At 44.5% G+C, this 21618-nt stretch overlaps 1 long non-coding RNA gene across 2 annotated transcripts; it reads left to right on the forward strand.

The window, feature by feature from the left end:
- Window positions 1-9230: 9230 nt before the first annotated feature.
- Window positions 9231-13533, forward strand: LOC133485288 (uncharacterized). Of its 2 annotated transcripts, XR_009790653.1 has the most exons (4): window positions 9231-9462; window positions 9982-10079; window positions 12300-12419; window positions 13393-13533. It is a non-coding gene; the product is annotated as an uncharacterized LOC133485288 (long non-coding RNA). The 2 variants fall into 2 exon arrangements; XR_009790654.1 differs by lacking the exon at window positions 13393-13533 and having other exon boundaries at window positions 12300-12506.
- The last annotated feature ends 8085 nt before the right edge of the window (window positions 13534-21618 follow it).

Here is a 21618-nt window from a genome sequence, read left to right on the forward strand (position 1 = left end):
GTAACTAAACTTTTTCATATTCATTTTCAGCTAAGCTGACATTTAAAATTGCCTCAAGTTTTTTTTGGGAGACATTTATGCACTTCAACACCTCTGCAGATGTATCTGATTGTTCCATATATTTTTCTCGTCAATTCTAGTTATAGTAAAGTTTTGTGTTGGTTTGTAAGGGACAAAATGACACCTGACAAGACTGAAAAGCTGACAACACAGTAAACATTTCAGTAGCATTTCTTGAAACCGAGATTCAGCACTGCCTAGTATACAAAGTGGCACCTGAGCCAAAACAAATACGAGGTTCTCTTCGACCAAATGATAGCAAATGCTTCTGCCTGCATTTTAAAATGAATAATATAGTAAAGACACAGTGTGGCAAAATGATTTTTCCATTCCTAGTGGCTCATTAATGTGCAATGCACTTGCATAAATGAGCCCACGGCAAGCTTTCTACTAAACGTCACTTTCACTTTTACAGAGAAAAATCCGTGCCTTTGCATATTAACATCGCAGAATGCAGCACGTGCGAAAACGCACACAAACAAAGACACACACAGCTTTCTCTCAATGGACTCTTTCTTGGCTTGTGCTCCATTTTGCATCATCACATCTAGACAAATCTCTAACATAATGCAACCTGAGCATGTTTATGGAGACAAAAAAAGTTAAAAACAAACATGTTTTTTATTTAATAGACCTATGATTAATTTTTTCTGTTGACTCTTTGTGCTCTTTGCGATGCTGACAAGGCAACAGTATAGTGGCCGTGGCCTATGTTTAAAAAAAAATCAATTAATTGGCCTTTGTGCCCTATGAATTCTGCCTAGCAACAGGTGAAACCAAGTTGCCAAGGAAACAGCATGACTGAAACATCAAGCCACTTTTATTCATGTACAATGTGGGTTAAGTGTCTTGCCCAGGGACAAGACACAACATGTGCTCGCACGGGGATTTGAACCGGTTGCAGGGGCTACACTTTCCCGCTGCGCCACAACACTGACAAATTCTGCCTAGCAACAAGTTACCAAAGAAATATCCCAGTGTGTCTGACTCGAATCATTTTTTTCATTGGACTTTGTGTCGCATTTTTGTACTGAATTTTGCTTTAGTAACAATTGACCCATTTGCTAAGGAAAGAGTACAGTGGTTGTGACTGGTAAATTAAATATTTAAATTAGCCACAAATTCTGCCCAGCAACAAGTGTCCCAAATTGCCAACGAAACAACATAGTAGGCTTGACCACTGACTTTTTTTTCCTTCTTAAAATTTGGGTTCTGTGCCTCATGAATTCTGCTTAGCAACAGGTGCCACGTACCCGATTTTCACGACCATAAGGCGCACTGTATTAAAAGGCGCAGTTTCAGTTACGGGTCTATTTCTGTATTTAACACATACATAAAGCGCACCATATTATTAGGCGTAGGCGTGGTAAAACATACGCTAGTTTAAAACATACGGTAGCATGCATGCACACTGAAACAATATTTTTAAAAAAGGCAGTGGGAGATAAACTGAGTTCGGTTGTACTTTATTGAAGTATTTAACAATGTACTCACTTTATTTTTTTTATCAATTCATCACAGTCCTCATCTTCCATCAAATCCATTTTCTGAGTCGCTTATCCTCACAAGGGTCGCGGGAGTGCTGGAGCCTATCTCAGCTATCTTCGGGCACGAGGTGGGGTCCACCCTGAACTGGTTGCCAGCCAATCGCAGGGCACATAGGAACAAACAACCATTCGCACGCACAGTCACACCTACGGGCAATTTAGAGTCTTCAATCAACCTACCATGCATGTTTCTGTATCCGAAATAATTCAACAGAGGCTGTGACCGATGTTTTTCTTTTCTTTCTTTTTTAAATGTAGCTTTCTGGCTCATAATTCATAATTATGTTAAATGTTCTCAGCCATGCCATTAACTGGCAGAGTCAGCACACTGTCATCTGATAGTTTTATGCTACATTTAAAACCAAAGAAACATACAGTCTATGTTTTAACCTTGTCACTAACTCTAGACTCACTAAATGTTTCCAGCACCTCTGACTCACGCTGTACCATTAAACAAGTTAATTGCTTCTCTGGGCAGTGAGCAGCAGTGAATAAATATCCACTAATTGAGTAATTCCCTTAATTCCAACTAATTTGGAATAGCATAGCTTCCAAATAGCTCTCGGTGACATCCAGCAGAGCTGATGGGAAACTTATATTTTGTCAGTGGAGTCAAAGGCACCAAGTGTACGACCGACACAAGGCTCCAATTAAACGGGCTCGTATCTCCCAAAGCACACTCACCTTGTGCGATACATACATCATAGAGATAATTCCACCATATACTGAAGATGCAAAGAGATCCAGCTCTAACCTTGAACCATACTTTGATAAGATGTTTTGTTTCGGCTGTTGTGACGCCAGCCCAGCCTCCAATTGCTATTTGACCATAAATGCGCTAACTGTGATCCAAGTTTCATTACATAAAGGATGGGTCCGAGCAACTGATTTGAAATGTAAAATTAGTGCGAGTATCTCTTAGTGTTTCCCAACAATTATTGCGCCAAGGCACATATTTAAAATTTGAAAAATCTTACAGCACAGTACCAAACAGAAATTTGACTAAATGTATCCAAATACTAAAATAATGATTCCATCTCAATTTATTTACAATTTACTCATTGTGAAATCTGGGCCTATTTAGTTGAACACAAAGCTACAATTCTGTATGAATGGTAACAAGTCGAAATGCAGGTTAATTGTAACTTCTGCCATCGAGTAGAAGAGCATTGTCACTATGTCACTAGCACAGATAGATGACCAAAGATTGACATTATTGTAGTAAATAATTTGAATAATTGGATCATTTCCCACAGCACACCTGATGATATCTCACAGCACGCTAATGTGCCATGGCAGAATGGTTGGAAATCACTGATGTAGTATTCCATTAAAGGAGAAGTAAACAATTTAATGTTAACACACCACCTAACCACCTGTGGGAGGGGCCATAAGGGTCGGGTGCAGTGTGAGCTGGGCGATGGCCAAAGGCAGGGACCTTGGGAATACGATCCCCAGCTACAGAAGCTGGCTCTTGGGACGTTGAATGTCACCTCTCTGACAGGGAAGGAGCCTGAGCTGGTGTGTGAGGTTGAGAAGTGCTCATCACGGATTGTCCATAATGAACACCATGTTCAAGCATAAGGGTGTCCACGCGTACACTTGGCACGAGGACACCCTAGGTCTCAGTTCCATGATCGACTTTGTGGTCGTGTCATCAGACTTGCGGCCACATGTCTTGGACACTCGGGCGAAGAGAGGGGCGGCGCTTTGAACTGATCACCACCTGGTGAAGATGCCGGTCCGACGTGGCAGGCCCAAATGTATTGTGAGGGTCTGCTGGGAACATCTGGCAGAATTCAACTCCCACCTCCGACAGAACTTTGCTCATGTTCCAGGGGAGGCGGAGGACATTGTGTCCGAGTGGACCATGTTCCGTGCCTCCATTGCTGAGGCAGCTGACCAGAGCTGTGGCCGTAAGGTGGTCGGTGCCTGTCGTGCTGGCAATCCCCGAACCCGTTGGTGGACACCAACGGTGAGGGATGCCGTCAAGCTGAAGAAGGAGTCCTATCGGGCCTTTTTGGCCATTAACAAGATCCCGGATACAAGTGGCCGAAATTTGTTTCATCCGCAGGGTGTCCAGGCGCTCCCTTAGAGATAGGGTGTGAAGCTCGGTCATCCGGGAGGATCTCAGAGTAGAGCCGCAGATCCTCCAAATTGAGAGGAGCTACAAGAGGTGGCTGGGGCATCTGATTCGGATGCCTCGCGGATGCCTCCCTGGTGAGGTGTTCCGGCCACTTCCCACCGGGAGGAGACCGCGGGGATGATCCAGGACACTCTGGCAAGGCTATGTCTCCCAGCTGCCCTCGGAGCGCCTCGGGATCTACCCGGAAGAGCTGGATGAAGTGGCCGGGGAGAGGAAAGTCTGGGCCTCCCTGCTCAAGCTACTGACCTTGGGTAAGTGGAAGATAATGGATGGATGGATGGACAACATGAGTGTATCTAGGCCCCTCAACCAATATTCAAGATCACTGATATCAGTGATCCAGGGTTGCTATGGCAATGAAAGATTTTTAACGTAAAATGATTACATATTCCAGCCTTAAGTCAAGTATTCACAAACAGTAAGTCACATAAACTAGAATGAGGAAAAGTGGTCCTGAGCCCGGTTATGACAAGAAGCGGTTTAGCATAATTGCAGTAAATGGCCTCAAGGTCAGGCAACTCACCAACGGAATTGCAGTCCAAAAAACGCGGTTCCCAGGGGGAGTTTGTGTGTGTGTGGGGGGGGGGCGGACATTGATGGATGGGGGGTGTCGGTAGCCGTCAGCTAAGTGTTAAGCATACGCTACGTTTCTCTCCGGTCCCGCTGTCCTTTAAGGAGCATCAGCACGCGCTCCATAACTCAGGGAGAGATACAGGGAGGAGGAGAGTCGGGGGGGGCACTGGCCACTGGTCAGTCCTGATCAAGGTCTTTGTCCTTGAAAGGCGATTAAAGAGTAAACAGCCAGCTGTGATCCTCACCTTTTGTCAAGTGATACACTCGCATTGTACATACAATTGTGTACGTGTGTTTGGTGTGTGTGTGTGTGTGTGATGTGTATTAGATTTGAACAAAGTCAAGGATAGCCATGCTCTGTGGACCCTACAGAATACACAGAAGATTTTAATTCATATTTCATATGTTTACTGAGGCACCATAGAGACAATATTACATCTCAAATACGAGAAAAGTTGGTTTGGCAAAATTCAGGCCCTTTAAAGTGGGGCTGCAGATTTAAAAATTCACTCACACAATTTGATATTGCCGCTTGACAATGTATGGCGAGCCAATACAAAAGCTCTTAAAAATATGTATTATTATGTTAATTATTCATTAATGGTTGACAGTATTATTGTTGCAATATTAGCCACGCTGGATATACAACGGTCACAAAAATAGAGGCGCATAAATAGAGCTGTTTTCTAATAATCTAGTCTAGTTGCTTAATTCTGTTGCAGACAAAGATGGAAGGAGTTATGATTTTGCCAACATTTTTTAATATATATAACTTAATATATATGCACCATTTTTTTTTTTTTTGTCATATAGTTGCCAGTGTGCTTACTTACTCAGCTGAACACAGTACATTGCTAGGCACCTATTGGGGTAAGGCGTTTATTTTTGGCTTCATTTGTACAAATTAATTTTAAAATAATGTGCGATATATTTTTATAGATTTGTCCACAAATAATGATGAAATAATTAGGGCATGGTATTTGTTAGAGTTGAGGCCATTCATTTGAGAAAATACATTATTTGTATTTATGTAAGGGGGAAGGTCAGTATTTTTACAAATTCATTTAAATATTTCTCACAAATATTAAGAATGATTAAATAATTGGGACATGGCATCTATTAGAAAGAAGGCCACTATTGGAGCAAATATTTATGGGTAGGTCATTTGTGCAAATACATTTTTATCATAGAATAATTGGGTTATGGCTAAATAGGTCACTGATGGTGTAGTGGTACACACACCACTTTGGTGCAGGCAGCGTGGGTTCAGTTCCCACTCAGTGACGGTGTGAATGTGAGTGTGAATGGTTGTCCGTGTCTATATGTGCCCTGCGACTGACTGGCGACCAGTTCAGGGTGTAGTCTACCTTTTGCCCAAAGTCAGCTCGGATAGGCTCCAGCGTCCCGCGACCCTAACCAGGATAAGCGGTGTTGAAAATGGATGGACGGATGGGCTCTAAATAGAGTGGAGGCAACTATTTCAGGAAATACTGTGTACTGTATTTATATGTACTGCGTGTATTCATGGGGCAGGCACTTAACTTAAAAAAAAATATTTCCACAAATAAATAAAGATGATAAAATAAGTGTCGAAAATAATTTTTAAAAATAAAGTATATTTGCCTTTTTATTTTTACATTTTATTTACTTTTGATAAAGTATAAATCATTGTGCATTTCCACTTGCAGATTATTTTCAAAGGCCCTGTAAAGTGACAATAAAAGTTGTATAAATTTGACACACAATAGAGAAGTGCTGTTAACACGCCTGCCAAATTTGAATGAATAAAAAAATCGTACCATTATATAAAATGAAAGCCCACCGTTGTGTACGCTGAAGGCGCTGCAAAAACAACTTGTTGGACCCCCTCTAAAATAAGATGATTTATCACAAGGGGCAACTTTCCCTTAAGTGTCTTTGTTGGTTGGAGCCAATGCCAGAAAGCCTTGGGCTTGTATTTAACCCCACCCAAAAAAATCCGGACAACTGAAATGGTGAGCAAGAGTTTAATGGTCTAACTCCACAATTCAGTACTAAATTGTTCTCAGTCTTTGCACGTTTTCAGCATTTACCTTCAAAAATATTTAATGTATTTAGAAACAAATCACAGAAAAGAGTTTACAGGGTCTTTAAGTCTCAACAATAGATTATTGCTTCAATATTGAGGTGGGGGGAAAATATCAATAATCATTCCAGAATATGATGAAATTGTGACAGGACATGGGTTATTCTCAAACCTCCTGGCTCTTTCCGAAGATTTCACTCCTATGATTTAATTACGAAGCACTTTATCTCTTTTTGAGGGATTCTAAGGGAGCTTTACTGTTAAGTAATTCCTGATTGATTTGTTTTAAGGGGAGGTGACTTAACATGTAAAATATGGAGGTTGGAGTTTGCAGTGCACAGAGAGCTGTTCCAGTATATGGAGTCATGGATCTAAATAGTGTAACCCACATATTACTATTCATTATTTATCTTAATGCAGATGTGGTGCTAGGACAGGTAGCAGGACAAGAAACCATGTGAGGCCCAGTCCAAGAGGGGGACACTAGGGACTCGCTTCGGTTACAGCCAGTTGTCCTGTATCGGGTGGTGTGAATGGCCAAACTCCGCTGAAAGTCCAGCTGCCACCCCTGCTGCACGAAGCTTCTCAAGTTGACTTATTTTAAACTCACTCGTTCTTTCCCCGATGCTAGTCCTTATGTACTAATTAATTGCAACACACACCAAGAAGGAGCTGTCTCGTGGATGACATCATATGAGATGTCAGCATGTCACAGAAAGCCTCAGTTCACCCCATGTCAGGTCAGTGAGTATCAAACAATTGACTCTGCCCCCATGTTTGGCTCTGTCTTTAGCTTTTTCTAACAGTTATTCTTAAAAAAAAACAAAAAAACAATCAAATTCATGGAAGACGAAAAATGTCAGGGTGACCTCAGAATAAGACCTCAGTTCACAAGCATACAAAATAAGGACCAAGAAGAACATCAGGACAGTAAATCAAATTACAGTCAATGGAGGCAAAAAAATAAATAAATAAATAAATGTAAGCCTCACTTATTCAGAACACACTTCTCTTAGAAATTTGACAGCATTCGGGCCATTTCATTTATTCTGCAGTGACTCATCAGCTCATGACTAGATGGTGAGTTCACAGTGGGCAACGCTTTGGCCCAGATACACACTGTGAGGTGATGAGGCCTTCATTGCAGCTTCTTGCCTGACATCAGTTTGGCATGTGGTCTTTCTTTAGTAACCTTCACTGTCACGCCATGACCACTGTAACACATTTTCCATCTCTGTGGACGTATATGTAGAGTGACACCCTATCTTTCCGTGGAAACCTATTCCCAAACAATAATGACCGTTGAGCATTTTAAATTGAAACTCACCCAATTTTGTGGTTCCAGCAACTGACTTTGACAATAAGTTTGCCTTTAACTTTCCCTTTCAAAGCCTCTGTGTATCGCCGCAGCACCTTGGGTCGAGAATCCCAATTAACGAGTCCTCTTTCTACTCTCTCTGCCCTCACGGGAGAGACTCAAAGGGGGCAGGCATTAGTTCTTTGTAAAGACAAAGGAACTTTTGACCCTGCTGATCTGTACGTGTGAAAGAATAATGCTGCCGATACGCTCCGGGGACAGAAAAGCGTCACACTAAGCACCCTTTTGCTCCCCACCACTTCTGCCGCCCCCTTTTCCTCACTCTTATTTGTCCTCATCGTATGAGAGGCACCGCATCACCTTGTTAAACTGAAGCCGTCACATTTAACAGCGAGTGTAGGAACTGTGTTACAACCAATAGGTCAGCAGTGGATGGAGAGATGGAATTTCCTTATTTTAAATGTGGATTTGAGATTAAGGAATGTTGGAATGATTAAAACAAGAATACCGGGTTGACTTTGATTGGCTGGCAACCAATCCAGGGTCTACCCTGCCCCTTGACTAAAGGCAGGTGGGATGTGATTGAAAGTGCACCGGCAGCCGTGTCTATTCTTGACCACCTGTGGAAGCAAAATTTGTTCTAAGGGTACTATGGTAGGCTATATTAAATTGGGAAATTATGTTTAGTTTGGAGTCACTGTTGGTGTAGTGGTACACTCGCCTGACTTTGGTGCAGAGAGCGTGGGTTCAGTTCCCACTCAGTGACGGTGTGAATGTGAGTGTGAATGGTTGTCCGTGTCTATATGTGCCCTGGGACTGACTGGCGACCAGTTCAGGGTGTAGTCCGCATTTCGCCCGAAGTCGGCTGGGATAGGCTCCAGCGTCCCGCGACCCTAACCAGGATAAGCGGTGTTGAAAATGGATGGATGGATGTTTAGTTTGCCGTAGATGTGCAGTTGTGTAAGCCAGTTCCCCTTTGCAATTGACAAATTGCACTTTATCTTGCTGTTTTAAGTGTAAAATGATTCCAGACTTTGGATCTTCTTCTACACACGCCTTCCTCTTGGCTCATGCTTATTGCTACATGAATCTGCTGTAACATTAGTCTGTGTGGAAACCTGATCACTGCAAAATCCCACAATATAGTGAAAAATCTGCAATATACAATGAGATCTGTTCTATTTAAAAATCCACAATACAGTGAGACCACAAAAAGTGAGCCACAATATGGCGAGGGCCGACTCTATTTGCATGTGAAGCAAAAACTAAAATATGTCAATATACTAATGGGCAAAAGTTTGGGGAGGGGGGGCGCATCCTGTATTCATATTTAAGGACCAGGGGGAACAGTTCCACTGTGACTCAAACAGTGGAAATAGAAATGAGCATTTTTATTAGAATTTTCATCCACATGCATTGTTTTTTTTTTTGTGTTATCGTTCTGGCTCACGTCACAGACAAACACCAGCACTGCATAAAACCATACCCAGGGCCGGCCCTTGGCATAGGCGACATAGGCGGTCGCCGAGGGCGCCATCTGTTGGAGGGGCGCACTGCCAGCGTCCTCCTCCTCGGGAAAAATATTTCAATAAAATCATAAAATAATTATCCCCTTTACGTTTCTGTCTTGAAAATAACAAATAAAGTTACAAAATAAACGAAAGTAACTATGTTTGTGACTTGGCAAGTCGCGTCACATGACGTGGGGGCGCATCTCAAATCAGCGAACGAGCGATCAGTCAGAGCAGGACAGGTGAGCTTATTTACAATTGTTTTCCATCATGAAAAGGACAGCTAAGCCTTCAGGCGCACAGTTCCGCAAAAAAAAGTGGAAGAGGAAAAGAAGTCAAACTATAAAATTAACGTTATGTCAACATATTTTTAAAATATCGTTTTGTGTAAAGGACTTGTTTTAGCTAGCTAGCTTGCAATAAAGTAAGCATTAGCTGCACACGCTAATGTCGGGTGACCAGACATCCTCTTTTAGCTCTTTTTTGAGACCTCAAAATGTGTCCGGCCGAAATTTCAAACTAGTCAGGGATTATCGAAGTACTACGCTCCCTCCCCCGCGCTGCGGTTGTGACCGCTGCTTATGCTGTAATTAAGTGACCAATTTGAACAAATAATGACTTGGGCATGTGCAACGATTACTTTTTATTAGGAATGCATAGTCACACATAAATAAGGTTTATCTGTACTGTCTGTAGTGCCTACTGTATATGAGTTAACGCAGTGATGTTATAGTGTGGATGTACTGTATGTTTGACTACAGCTCCAAGTCAGAGTGAGCTTCGGGCATCTTGGAGCAGCAGCACCTCCACCACATCTAAAAAACAACACCTGCCCCCTGTGAAACTCAGGCTGAAGCAGGTGAGTTCTGTAATTGTACGCTACAGCTGCAGTAACATTACTTATGTCAATAGGACCAAATTGAGACACAGTTTGGTATCATCCTATCAATAATTAACACATTTTCTGTCACAATGTTGACATTACATGAATATGTGCAAACCGTCCTGCCCTTTACTTCTGGAATGTTTGTTTTGAATCAATTTACCAACATTCTCTGTTATCAAACGTTTTCCTACATTCTCGTATCAGATGGTAACAGTTGGAGTTACCTGTGTGGAGTTTACATGTTCTCCCCGTGCCTGCGTGGGTTTCCTCCCACATCCCATAAACATGCATGAATTGGAGACTCTTAAATTGCCCGTAGGTGTGAATGTGAGTGCGAATGGTTGTTTGTTTGTATGTGCCCTGCGATTGGCTGGCAACCAGTTCAGGGTGCACGAGCGCCTGGTGGCTGGGCCTGCACCCATGGGGCCCGGCCGGGCACATCCCGAAAGGGTAACGTGGGTCCCCCTTCCCATGGGCCCACCAACTCGGTGCCCCGAGTCCCTCCCAAGCCTACGGCGTAGCCGCTATGCCAGTTGAGCGTCGTGTCGCAATCAGTTGGGCGAGCGGCGCCTTGTTGTTTGCGCCCACCTCCGTCCCAGCAAACTCAGACCCACGGGCCGGGATCGGCTGCTAGTGGACCTGCGCTTCGCAAAGCTGCATCCTGGCTAGCAGTGGTATCCACCGGGAAAGCTCCACGAGCAGGCCCTCCCCGGGCTACCCCTCCCACTTGAAGCGATGATCCGCCGAATTATTTAAGCACTTTGTAATAGTAGCGCTCTTTTTTTAAGTATTTATCTCAAGTTGAAAGTCGTGGATGGAAGAACATCACACGGCGAGCGATTAACAATACCAACTCCAAGTTATATATTACTTCGCCATTACATTCCAGTAGTCCCAAAAATGAATAAAATAGGTCCACTCCATACAAATGCAGATATCAATGCAAAATAAATCTGACATATCTCTCTTGAAATGAAATGTCACAATTTTAAATGAAAACATATTACAGAGGCTGCTCAGAAAAATAAATCATCCTACAATGTCACAGTGTAAGCCGGGGAAAAGAAACTAAGGATTCCCATGCTTTAAGGTTGTTTACGTTTCTGACTTGACTTAAATTGTTCGACTCAAGAAAAGATATCACTAATTTCTAATGTAATATATAAAAATATGACCGTGAATACTGTTAAATTATCCATCCATCCATCCATTTTCTGAGCCGCTTCTCCTCACTAGGGTCGCGGGCGTGATGGAGCCTATCCCAGCTGTCATCGGGCAGGAGGAGGGATACACCCTGAACTGGTTGCCAGCCAATTGCAGGGCACATCGAAACAAACAACCATTCGCACTCACAGTCATGCCTACGGGCAATTTAGAGTCTCCAATTAATGCATGTTTTTGGGATGTGGGAGGAAACCGGAGTGCCTGGAGAAAACCCACGCAGGCACGGGGAGAACATGCAAACTCCACACAGGCGGGGCCGGGGATAGAACCCGGGTCCTCAGAACTGTGAGGCTGACGCTCTAACCAGTCGTCCACCGTGCCGCCTACTGTTAAATTAGTGAGCTGATAATTTCTCAATAGTCCGTTTTGTTCTAGTGAGCATAGCCTGATTATTACTGTAGCAAAAATGGCGTTTTGAAGGCAAAACAGCAGCCATTGTTTGTGCTTTAACGATTGTATTAGTGTCCCCGGGTGACAATGAGCTCCATGCACCGTTTGCTCATTATGTATTGACGTCACGTGTGTGATTCAAGCAAACACATTCATCATAATTCAAAAGGCAAAATTGACCCTAAGCAAGCTTTCCTATTGAGACCCTTTGGCCCAATCAATCACCCAGCCGTGTTTCACCGTTGAGTTATTAAGCTGATCGGGTTACAGTATTTTCCTCCTGAATGTGTAAATAACGGACTGAATTAAAACAAAGGCACACATTGTGAGTGCTTTAAGTAATGCACCTCGGCCTGTCGGCTTCCCAGTGGCAACCCTATCTCTCGTTTAGGGATAGTTATCTCCTTGTCAGGCACTGACAGGCAGCACAGTGAGTAGAGTGGGGGGAGAGGGAATAAGATGTAACATCTGCCTCCACCTTAAGGGAGGCTGCTTGCTTGATTAATGAAAAATTGATTCTGTGATTAACACCTGCATGAGAGCCATGCCAAACATATCGATTTTCTTCTCTTCCTTTAGCGCCTCCTCTTCCGTGGCCATGAGGAACAAGCTGAACACAAGGAAATGGTTCCGGTTAAGCGCAGCATCTACTGTACGTACGACGTCCTTGGCTCCTCCACCAAGCATAAGGGAAGAGAGGTATGGCCGGGGCCGGCCCTAGCCAATGTAGCCAAGATTTTATATGGCGCCCCCCTCCATCAATGATTTACAAACGCTTCCAAAAAAGTCCATCCATCCATTTTCTGAGCCTATCCCAGCTATCATCGGGCAGGAGGCGGGTTACACCCTGGACTGGTTGCCAGCCAATCGCAGGGCACATACAAACAAACAACCATTCGCTCTCACAGTCACACCTAGGGGCAATTTAGAGTCGTCAATTAACCTACCATGCATGTTTTTGGGATGTGGGAGGAAACCGGAGTGCCCGGGGAAAACCCACGCAGGCACAGGGAGACCATGCAAACTCCACACAGGCGGTGCCGGGGATTGAACCCCGGTCCTTAGAACTGTGAGGCAGACGCTCTAACCAGTCGGTCACCGTGCCGCCACAAAAAAGTCAAATAGCAATACTTTTTAACATTGCCTTTAATTTATATGATAACATGCCACACCATTTAAAATATAAAATAAAACACGGTGGATGACTGGTTAGAGCGTCAGCTTCACAGTTCTGAGGACCCGGGTTCAATCCCCGGTCCCGCCTGTGTGGAGTTTGCATGTTCTCCCCGTGCCTGCGTGGGTTTTCTCCGGGCAGTCCGGTTTCCTCCCACATCCCAAAAACATGCATTGATTGGAGACTCTAAATTGCCCGTAGGTGTGACTGTGAGTGCGAATGGTTGTTTGTTTGTATGTGCCCTGCGATTGGCTGGCAACCAGTTCAGGGTGTACCTTGCCTCCTGCCCGATGATAGCTGGGATAGGCTCCAGCACGCCCGCGACCCTAGTGAGGAGAAGCGGCTCAGAAGATGGATGGATGGATGGATGGACATTTTCTTCATTTTAGATTGTCAATGCCAAACAAATCATGCATGTAACTTTCAACACCTAATGGGACAAACCAAAAGTAGAAACAACTTGACCTCTCTTTTTCTTCTTCCCTGTGTTCTGGACAGCTTTGGTCATTTTTACATGTTTCCAGAGTTCGATGGGGTCACATCAATAAATTTCCCCCTACCCCAACAGAGAACAAGCAGTATACGATCAGCCAAATGAGAGAGTATTTAGTATTATCATTTGTAATAAAATTAATTGGGCATTTATTTACATTTGAATCTGTTTTCTATATTACAGACATGCAAATACCTCTTCTTCTTCTTCTTCTTTTCCTTTCGGCTTGTCCCGTTAGGGGTCGCCACAGCGTGTCATCCTTTTCCATGAGAGCCTATCTCCTGCATCCTCCTCTCGAACACCAACTGCCATCATGTCTTCCCTCACGACATCCATCAACCTTCTCTTTGGTCTTCCTCTAGCTCTCTTGCCTGGCAGCTCCATCCTCATCATCCTTCTACCAATATACTCACTCTCTCTCCTCTGGACGTGTCCAAACCATTGAAGTCTGCTCTCTCTAACTTTGTCTCCAAAACATCGAACCTTGGCTGTCCCTCTGATGAGCTCATTTCTAATTTTATCCAACCTGGTCACTCCGAGAGCGAACCTCAACATCTTCATTTCCGCCACCTCCAGCTCTGCTTCCTGTTTTCTCTTCAGTGCCACTGTCTCTAATCCATACATCATGGCTGGCCTCACCACTGTTTTATAAACTTTGCCCTTCATCCTAGCAGAGACTCTTCTGTCACATAACACACCTGACACCTTCCTCCACCCGTTCCAACCTGCTTGGACCCGTTTCTTCACTTCCTGACCACACTCACCATTGCTCTGGACGGTTGACCCCAAGTATTTAAAGACAGACATGCAAATACCAAAGGCATGAAAAAGGTGACCAAAAAAAACAACAACAACATTGTGTGTGTGTGTGGGGGGGGGGGGGTAGCCAAACATTGTACTCAAGTAAGAGTAGCGTTACTTGACAATAATGTGACTCAAGTAAAAAGTAGTCCTCCAAAAAATTACTTGTTAGAATAAAAGTAGACAGTGAAATAATTACTAAAAGTACTGAGTAAATAGTAACTGCAGATTTTTTTTTTTAAACCACAGCATGAACATCAATAAAAAAAATGTGCAAATTCTGATATTGCTGTGTGTGTAAGCACTTCCCTCACTCGTGAACAAGACCCCAAGATACTTGAACTCCTCCACTTGGGGCAGGATCTCATCCCCGACCTGGAGAGGGCACGCCGCCCTTTTCCGACTGAGGACCATGGTATCAGATTTGGAGGTGCTGATTCTCATCACAGCCGCTTCACACTCAGCTGCGAACCGCTCCAGTAAGAGTTGGAGATCACGGCTTGATGAAGCCAATACAACCACATCTGCAAAAAGCAGAGATGCAATACTGAGGCCACCAAACCCGACCCCCTCTACGCCTCGGCTGCGCCTAGAAGTTCTGTCCATATAAGTTATGAACAGAATCGGTGACAAAGGGCAGCCTTGGCGGAGTCCAACCCTCACCGGAAACGAATCCGAGTTACTGCCGGATATGCGGACCAAACTCTGACTCCGGTCGTACAGGGACCGAACAGCCCGTATCAGGGGGTTCGGCACCCCATACTTCCGAAGCACCCCCCACAGGACCCCCCGATGGACACGGTCGAACGCCTTCTCCAAGTCCACAAAACACATGTAGACTGGTTGGGCGAACTCCCATGCACCCTCGAGGACCCTGCCAAGGGTGCAGAGCTGGTCCACTGTTCCACGGCCAGGACGAAAACCACACTACTCCTCCTGAATCTGAGATTCAACTTCCCGACGGACCCTCCTCTCCAGCACCCCTGAATAGACCTTACCAGGGAGGCTGAGGAGTGTGATCCCCCTGTAGTTGGAACACACCCTCCGGTCCCCCTTCTTAAAAAGGGGGACCACCACTCCAGTCTGCCAATCCAGAGACACTGTCCCCGATGTCCATGCGATGTTGCAGAGGCGTGTCAACCAGGACAGCCCTACAACATCCAGACCCTTGAGGAACTCCGGGTGAATCTCATCCACCCCCGGGGCCTTGCCACCGAGGAGCTTTTTAACCACCTCGGGGACCTCAACCCCAGAGATAGGAGAGCCCGCCTCAGAGAACCCAGACTCTGCTCCCTCATGGGAAGGCGTGTCGGTGGAATTGAGGAGGTCTTCGAAGTATTCTCCCCACCGGCTCACAACGTCCCAAGGTCAGCAGCGTCCCATCCCCACTATACACAGTGTTGGTGGTGCACTGCTTCCCCCTCCTGAGACGCTGGATGGTGGACCAGAATTTCCTCGAAGCCGTCCGGAAGTCTTTCTCCATGGCATCACCAAACTCCTCCCATGCCCGAGTTTTTGCTTCAGCGACCACCAAAGCTGCATTCCGCTTCGCCAGCCGGCACCCATCAGCTGCCTCAGGAGTCCCACATGCCAAAAAGGCCGATAGGACTCCTTCTTCAGCTTGACGGCATCCCTCACCGTTGGTGTCCACCAACGGGTTCGAGGATTGCAGCCTCGACAGGCACCAAACACCTTACGGCCACAGCTCCGGTCGGCCGCCTCAGCAATGAAGGCGCGGTGGTGATCAGTTGACAGCTCCACCCCTCTCTTTACCCGAGTGTCCAAGACATGCCGCCGCAAGTCCGGTGACACGACCACAAAGTCGATCATCGAACTGCGACCTTGGGTTTCCTGGTGCTAAGTGCACGTGTGAACACCCTTATGCTTGAACATGGTGTTTGTTATGGACAATCCATGATGAGCACAGACGTCCAATAACAGAACACCGCTCTGGTTCTGATCGGGGGGTCCGTTCCTCCCAATCACGCCCTTCCAGGTTTCACTGTCATTGCCCACGTGAGCATTAAAGTCCCCCAGCAGAACGAGGGCGTCCCCAGTGGGAGCGCTCTCCAGCACCCCCTCCAACGACTCCAAAAAAGGTGGGTACTCTGAACTGCTGTTTGGTGCATAGGCACAAACAACAGTCAGGACCCATCCCCCCACCCGAAGGCGGAGGGAGGCTACCTGCTCGTCCACCGAGGTGAAAGTCGAACGTAAAGGCGCCGAGCCGGGGGGCAATAAGCACTCTCCTCACCCTATCACTCCTCTCACTCCCTTCTCTTTCCCCTTCTTTTGCACTTAAACTTACATTCAATGTCTTACTACAGTAATTACCTATTGTCTCGCTTTATCTCTACTATAACTGGTACTCTCTTAACACTCCTCACACCTTCCTTCTCAGGTGAATCTCTCGTGTCACTCCACTCTCTCTCTCTCGCTCTCTCTCTCTCTGTCGCTCCCCTCCTTCCTGTACACTTCTCTGCCTCACACTCTTCTCTGACTCCCCTCTCAGACGAGCACTCTCCTCTTACTCCCTTCTAACTTGCAGTCAACTCGCACTGACTCTCACTCACACGCCTCTTTTGCTTGATCACACTCCTCTAACTTCTTATTCTCAATTTATCACTCAAGTCACTATCCTCGCACTCTATTCATTCTTCTCTTGCTTCTCTAACCCCAATACTCGCTCCCAGACTACCTTGCCTGACTCTCAACTGACTCACACTACTCTTCTCTAACTCACACTCTACTCATCTCTCTGTCACTCTACAGTCTGCCCTCACCCTACCCCAGATTGCACTTTTCTTGCAATTTTTTTTTGTTCCACTCCTGACCTGTAGTCTCCTTTCTACTCTTACTCTTCTCTGACTACTCCCACGTACTCCCTCTTCTGTCCTGCCCATTCAGTCAAACTTATATTTATTCAAATCAAAGACAATAATAAAAAATTATTCTCAAGGGCAACAATAAAGACAAGCGTAGCTTTGTTGAGGCACTACCTGTGTATATCCATCCATCCATCCATCCATCCATTTTCTTTACCACTTATCCTCACCTTATTGTAAAATGATGGACATCCTTACTGGAACTCAGCTAAGTTTGGTGAAGTACAGACAGGTGACAAATAAAGGTGATATGTGAGAATTTTTTTTTCACACTGTCCTCCCCATGTGAGCAGATGAGTCCCTCTTGGACACTTCTCGAGGGTTTCACCAGCAAAAGCGAGCTGACAAATGCGCTGAGTGGGAGATGGAAGGGTGATTATGAGCAGAGAGAGAATGGCCTCAGTGTGGTGAAATCTCTTTATGTTCTATGACCGAGAGCTAAGTCACGCTTGTGTGTGTGTGTGTGTGTGTGTGTGTGGTAACAAGCCTAGCGGAGTGTCATCTCTGCCTTATCAGGCTGCCACTCATACTTGAAGCGTGTGTGTGTTTACTTATGACCCAACTACATTCGCCATTTGGCTTTTCCGCCTTTGAGGTGTTTAAAAGATGAGTTTCCATGGCATCAGCTCTCAGGACTGTTGATGTTTTCCTTCCAGTCCAACTTAGCAGAAGATTCCGCTGTCAGCTCGACAGACCACATTCCTTTTTAGATCAATGTTTTGGGCATCACCAAACAAATGGGAAAATACTTTGACAGTTGTTGCCTGTGTAGCTTCTAAGCCATACTGGTCCTGGTAATACACAAAACTTGAATCGAGGGAACTGGACTCTTCTATGTCGATGAAGATGATTCACTTTGAATTTAAATATTTCTTTGTTTCTTAATCTTTGGTGTGGAGTCCTCAAGTTTATTTCTCAAAAATAACATACAGTTGCACTACAAACCCAGCAACGACCTCAAACAAAAACTGGTTCACCGCAACGACAATATCATGAGAAACAAAGTCATCAACATTGCTTATGCAGTACAGTATAGTGAAGACTGCAATGACCTCTACATTGGAGAGACCAAACAACCCCTGCGTAAACCTATGGTACAACATAAAAGGGCAGCCTCTTCGGCTCCAGTGTCAGCAGTTCATTTGCATCTAAAAAAAAAAGGGACATTGAGGAGAATAATGTCAAATTCTGGACAGAGAGGACTGCTTGTTTGTGCAAGAAGCCATCTATGCCATATTAAAAATCCCTCTTTAACCACCTTTTTCGTAGCTAATGAGCCTTTGCGTGAATTATGGGCGTGACTTCCGGTGTGAACCGACCGGCATTTTGTTTACATGCTGACTGTCCACTTAACTAGTCCACTTTCTCTGAGCGTTATAGACACAAACCCTGTTTGAACACTGTCCAACTTAAAAGAGAAAAGGTTATGATCCTGCTTCCTCTTAATGTGAAGGGTTACCGGTAATGCATTTAAAATGGTAGCCATGGGGTAAATTGAGTAATATGGGCAGGGGCAAGTTGAGCCCGTGGCTGAATTTACACCATCTAATGTAGTCATTATTTTGCCTGTGTAGCAACATAACAGATCAGGGATGGGCAGGTGATTTTTATGTGAAGAATTTAGTCCAAAATAAATCATTTAATAACTTTTTCCATCAATAATGGGACCTGGAATTTGCACAACAATTTATTTATTTTATCTTTTTGAGAGGGGAGGTGAAAATAAACAATTTAAATAATCATCTCTGTGATTGACTTGGACTTGTTTAACTTGCTACCTTCTTGGCCAGCTCACCATTGCAAAAGAGATGTTCTGTAAGATGTAAGCCTATCTCCTGCCTCCTCCTCTCTAACACCAACTGCCCTCATGTCTTCCCTCGCGACATCCATCAACCTTCTCTTTGGTCTTCCTCTAGCTCTCTTGCCTGGCAGCTCCATCCTCATCACCCTTCTACCAATATACTGACTCTCTCTCCTCCGGACGTGTCCAAACTATCAAAGTCTGCTCTCTCTAACTTTGTCTCCAAAACATCTAACCTTGGCTGTCCCTCTGATGAGCTCATTTCTAATTTTATCCAACCTGGTCACTCCTTGAGCGGACCTAAACACCTTAATTTCCGCCACCTCCAGCTCTGCTTCCTGTTGTCTCTTCAGTGCCACTGTCTCTAAACCGTACATCATTGCTGACCTCGCCGAATGCACTTCCTGAAGCAACCCTCTGCATTTGTCCGGGCTAGGGACCGGCCTACGGTTTGCACTGGCTTGTGCCCCCCATAGAGCTGCATTCAACTTTTGCTCATTTGACAGTTGTTAATTGGTGATAGAACAATGCTTAGGCCACGTAATCTTTCCATCCCTGATGACTTTGTGCTGAAGACACGTTTCGCTCTAATGACTTCTGAGTCCCAAATCCCGTGAAAGATTGGCACATCGGATTCTGGTGGGGCCGCAGCTTGATCCCGAAATAAAATGACAGAGGACAAAAGAGAGAACAGATGCAAATGCAGAAATAATAGCTGTCACACAAAATGGAAAATGTCTGGACATCATTCAGATAATATTTTTGCCCTATTTGCCAAAATTCTTAGGTCATCTAATAACCTTAGAGTACATTTCCAATGTGAATCAAAGTGACAGTGTGTCGAAAAACACATTACCTGTGCAGCATACCAATTGAAGGTAAGCACTCGCTCTTCTTAAGACAATTCATTTATGCAACAAGCCATATTCCCATCACTTGGATTGAACATATTTGTTTACTAAGCAAAACATGCTTTTTTCTATCTAGTGCAAACACAGAGAAAACATGTGAGAACTTGTAATTGAAGCACCCAATTTAAGTTTTGGAGGATGTACTGTAGCTGCAACAGACCTTAACTTCTTTTACAAAGAGATAACGCAAAATTACTGCATCATTTATTCACCTTTGCCTTTACGCAAACCCAGTGATATCGTGGTATTGCTGCAACGTATGTACTTTAACACGGCAATAAGACATTCCGAAATAGTTGTTGAATTGCGATTAATTGTTTTCAACACAACATGGCGGGAGAAGTGAATGTGAGTTGTCAGACATCAGAGTCAGACATCAGACCTATGTTTGCTAGTCTAATGCCCAGTTGCCGGCAAATGAGGGATGGGATTTTTTTTTTTCATTTTCCAGAGGTGGATACTCCACCATAGTTTCAGGAAAGCTCCTGCAGCCCAAGGTATGTCAACGCGAGGCTGCGGCGCTGTGCTCACTATGAGTGTGCCAGCGAGTGCAGGGAAAATGATTGACACCTCCTCGGTTACGCCTTCTTTCTCTGATTGGTTGTTTTTCCGTGGGAGCTATGGTTTCTTAAAAATCTAATTAGTTTCGTTTCGTTTCTTAGAGTGCAAATGGTTTCTTTGACAGTGGGAGTCAAAAACATGCACATGACACTTTGATCAAGTGAGAAGAGGGCAGAGGGAGGAGGCAGTCACAATGGAGGGCTAACCTCATTGAGAGGCCTTCATGAATTTTTCAAATCTTCATTAAGGTTTTGGCTGTTAAAAACACATTTCTTTCAACTGATGCCTTATTCAAAGTGTTGCATTATGTGTCTGTACGCCTCGTTTGCATGGGCTGATGTGTCGTTTGATAAACTCTGCCTCGGGCACAACTTGGAGCCATTTGTTGCCTGAGGCTGTGTAAGTAGAATATAAAATACACCCATCATCATGTTGTTGTTTTATAGTGTAAATGAGTTCTATATGACAAAAACACGAGTGTGTAAAGGGCTTTCTTTTTGTCCTTCACTCCGCCTGCTGTTGTAATGTAAATGAGATCGGTGGAGCTCCAGTGAAGTGGAAAGGTAAATATTTGCATGATGCTGGAAAACCTGTGCGACATTGCATCCTTCCATTAGCCTGTGTCATCATGCACAACATCCCTCCCTGTCGGCTGTAATTGGCCTACAGCTCAATGCGCGCAAAAGCCACACTACTATTAGTCTTTACCGGTCAATCTGCTCATGCTATTCCACTTTGATCCCTCTACGTGTAATTATACATGGCCTGCAGTTTCTGGATTTGCCCATCGGAAATCCTGTAGGTCGATCACATGTAATCAATGAGCTCAATGAGTTTCTATTGATTTGATTTCATCCAACAGTGCAGTGCAATTTCACTTCATCAATTTCACCTGCTGACATTTCTCATTGTTTTGTTTTCAGGACAGATGATTAAAGTAGCCCACGTCTCAGTGCAATGTCTCTATATTCTATATTCAGTGCAAAGCTTGACAGTGGAGTGACATTCAGTTAAATGACAGTGCAGAACTGTAGTGAAGAGAACCAAACCCACTTTTGCAAAAACCTTTTAGGATATTAATCAGCTTTCAGACTGCATTTCTCATACCTTAACTAGACACTAGCCTCTTCTGCACAGCCTAGCCAAAATATGGCACGCTTTTTTATTTAATCTGACCTATTTGTTGCATTAAGCCATTTTCCGCTATAATGTCCATCCTTCCATTTTCCTCCGCTTTTCTGAGGTCAGGTCGCGGGGGCAGTAGCTTTAGCA

The sequence above is a fragment of the Phyllopteryx taeniolatus genome, chromosome 10 (genome assembly GCF_024500385.1).
Source record: "Phyllopteryx taeniolatus isolate TA_2022b chromosome 10, UOR_Ptae_1.2, whole genome shotgun sequence".
NCBI lineage: Eukaryota > Metazoa > Chordata > Actinopteri > Syngnathiformes > Syngnathidae > Phyllopteryx > Phyllopteryx taeniolatus.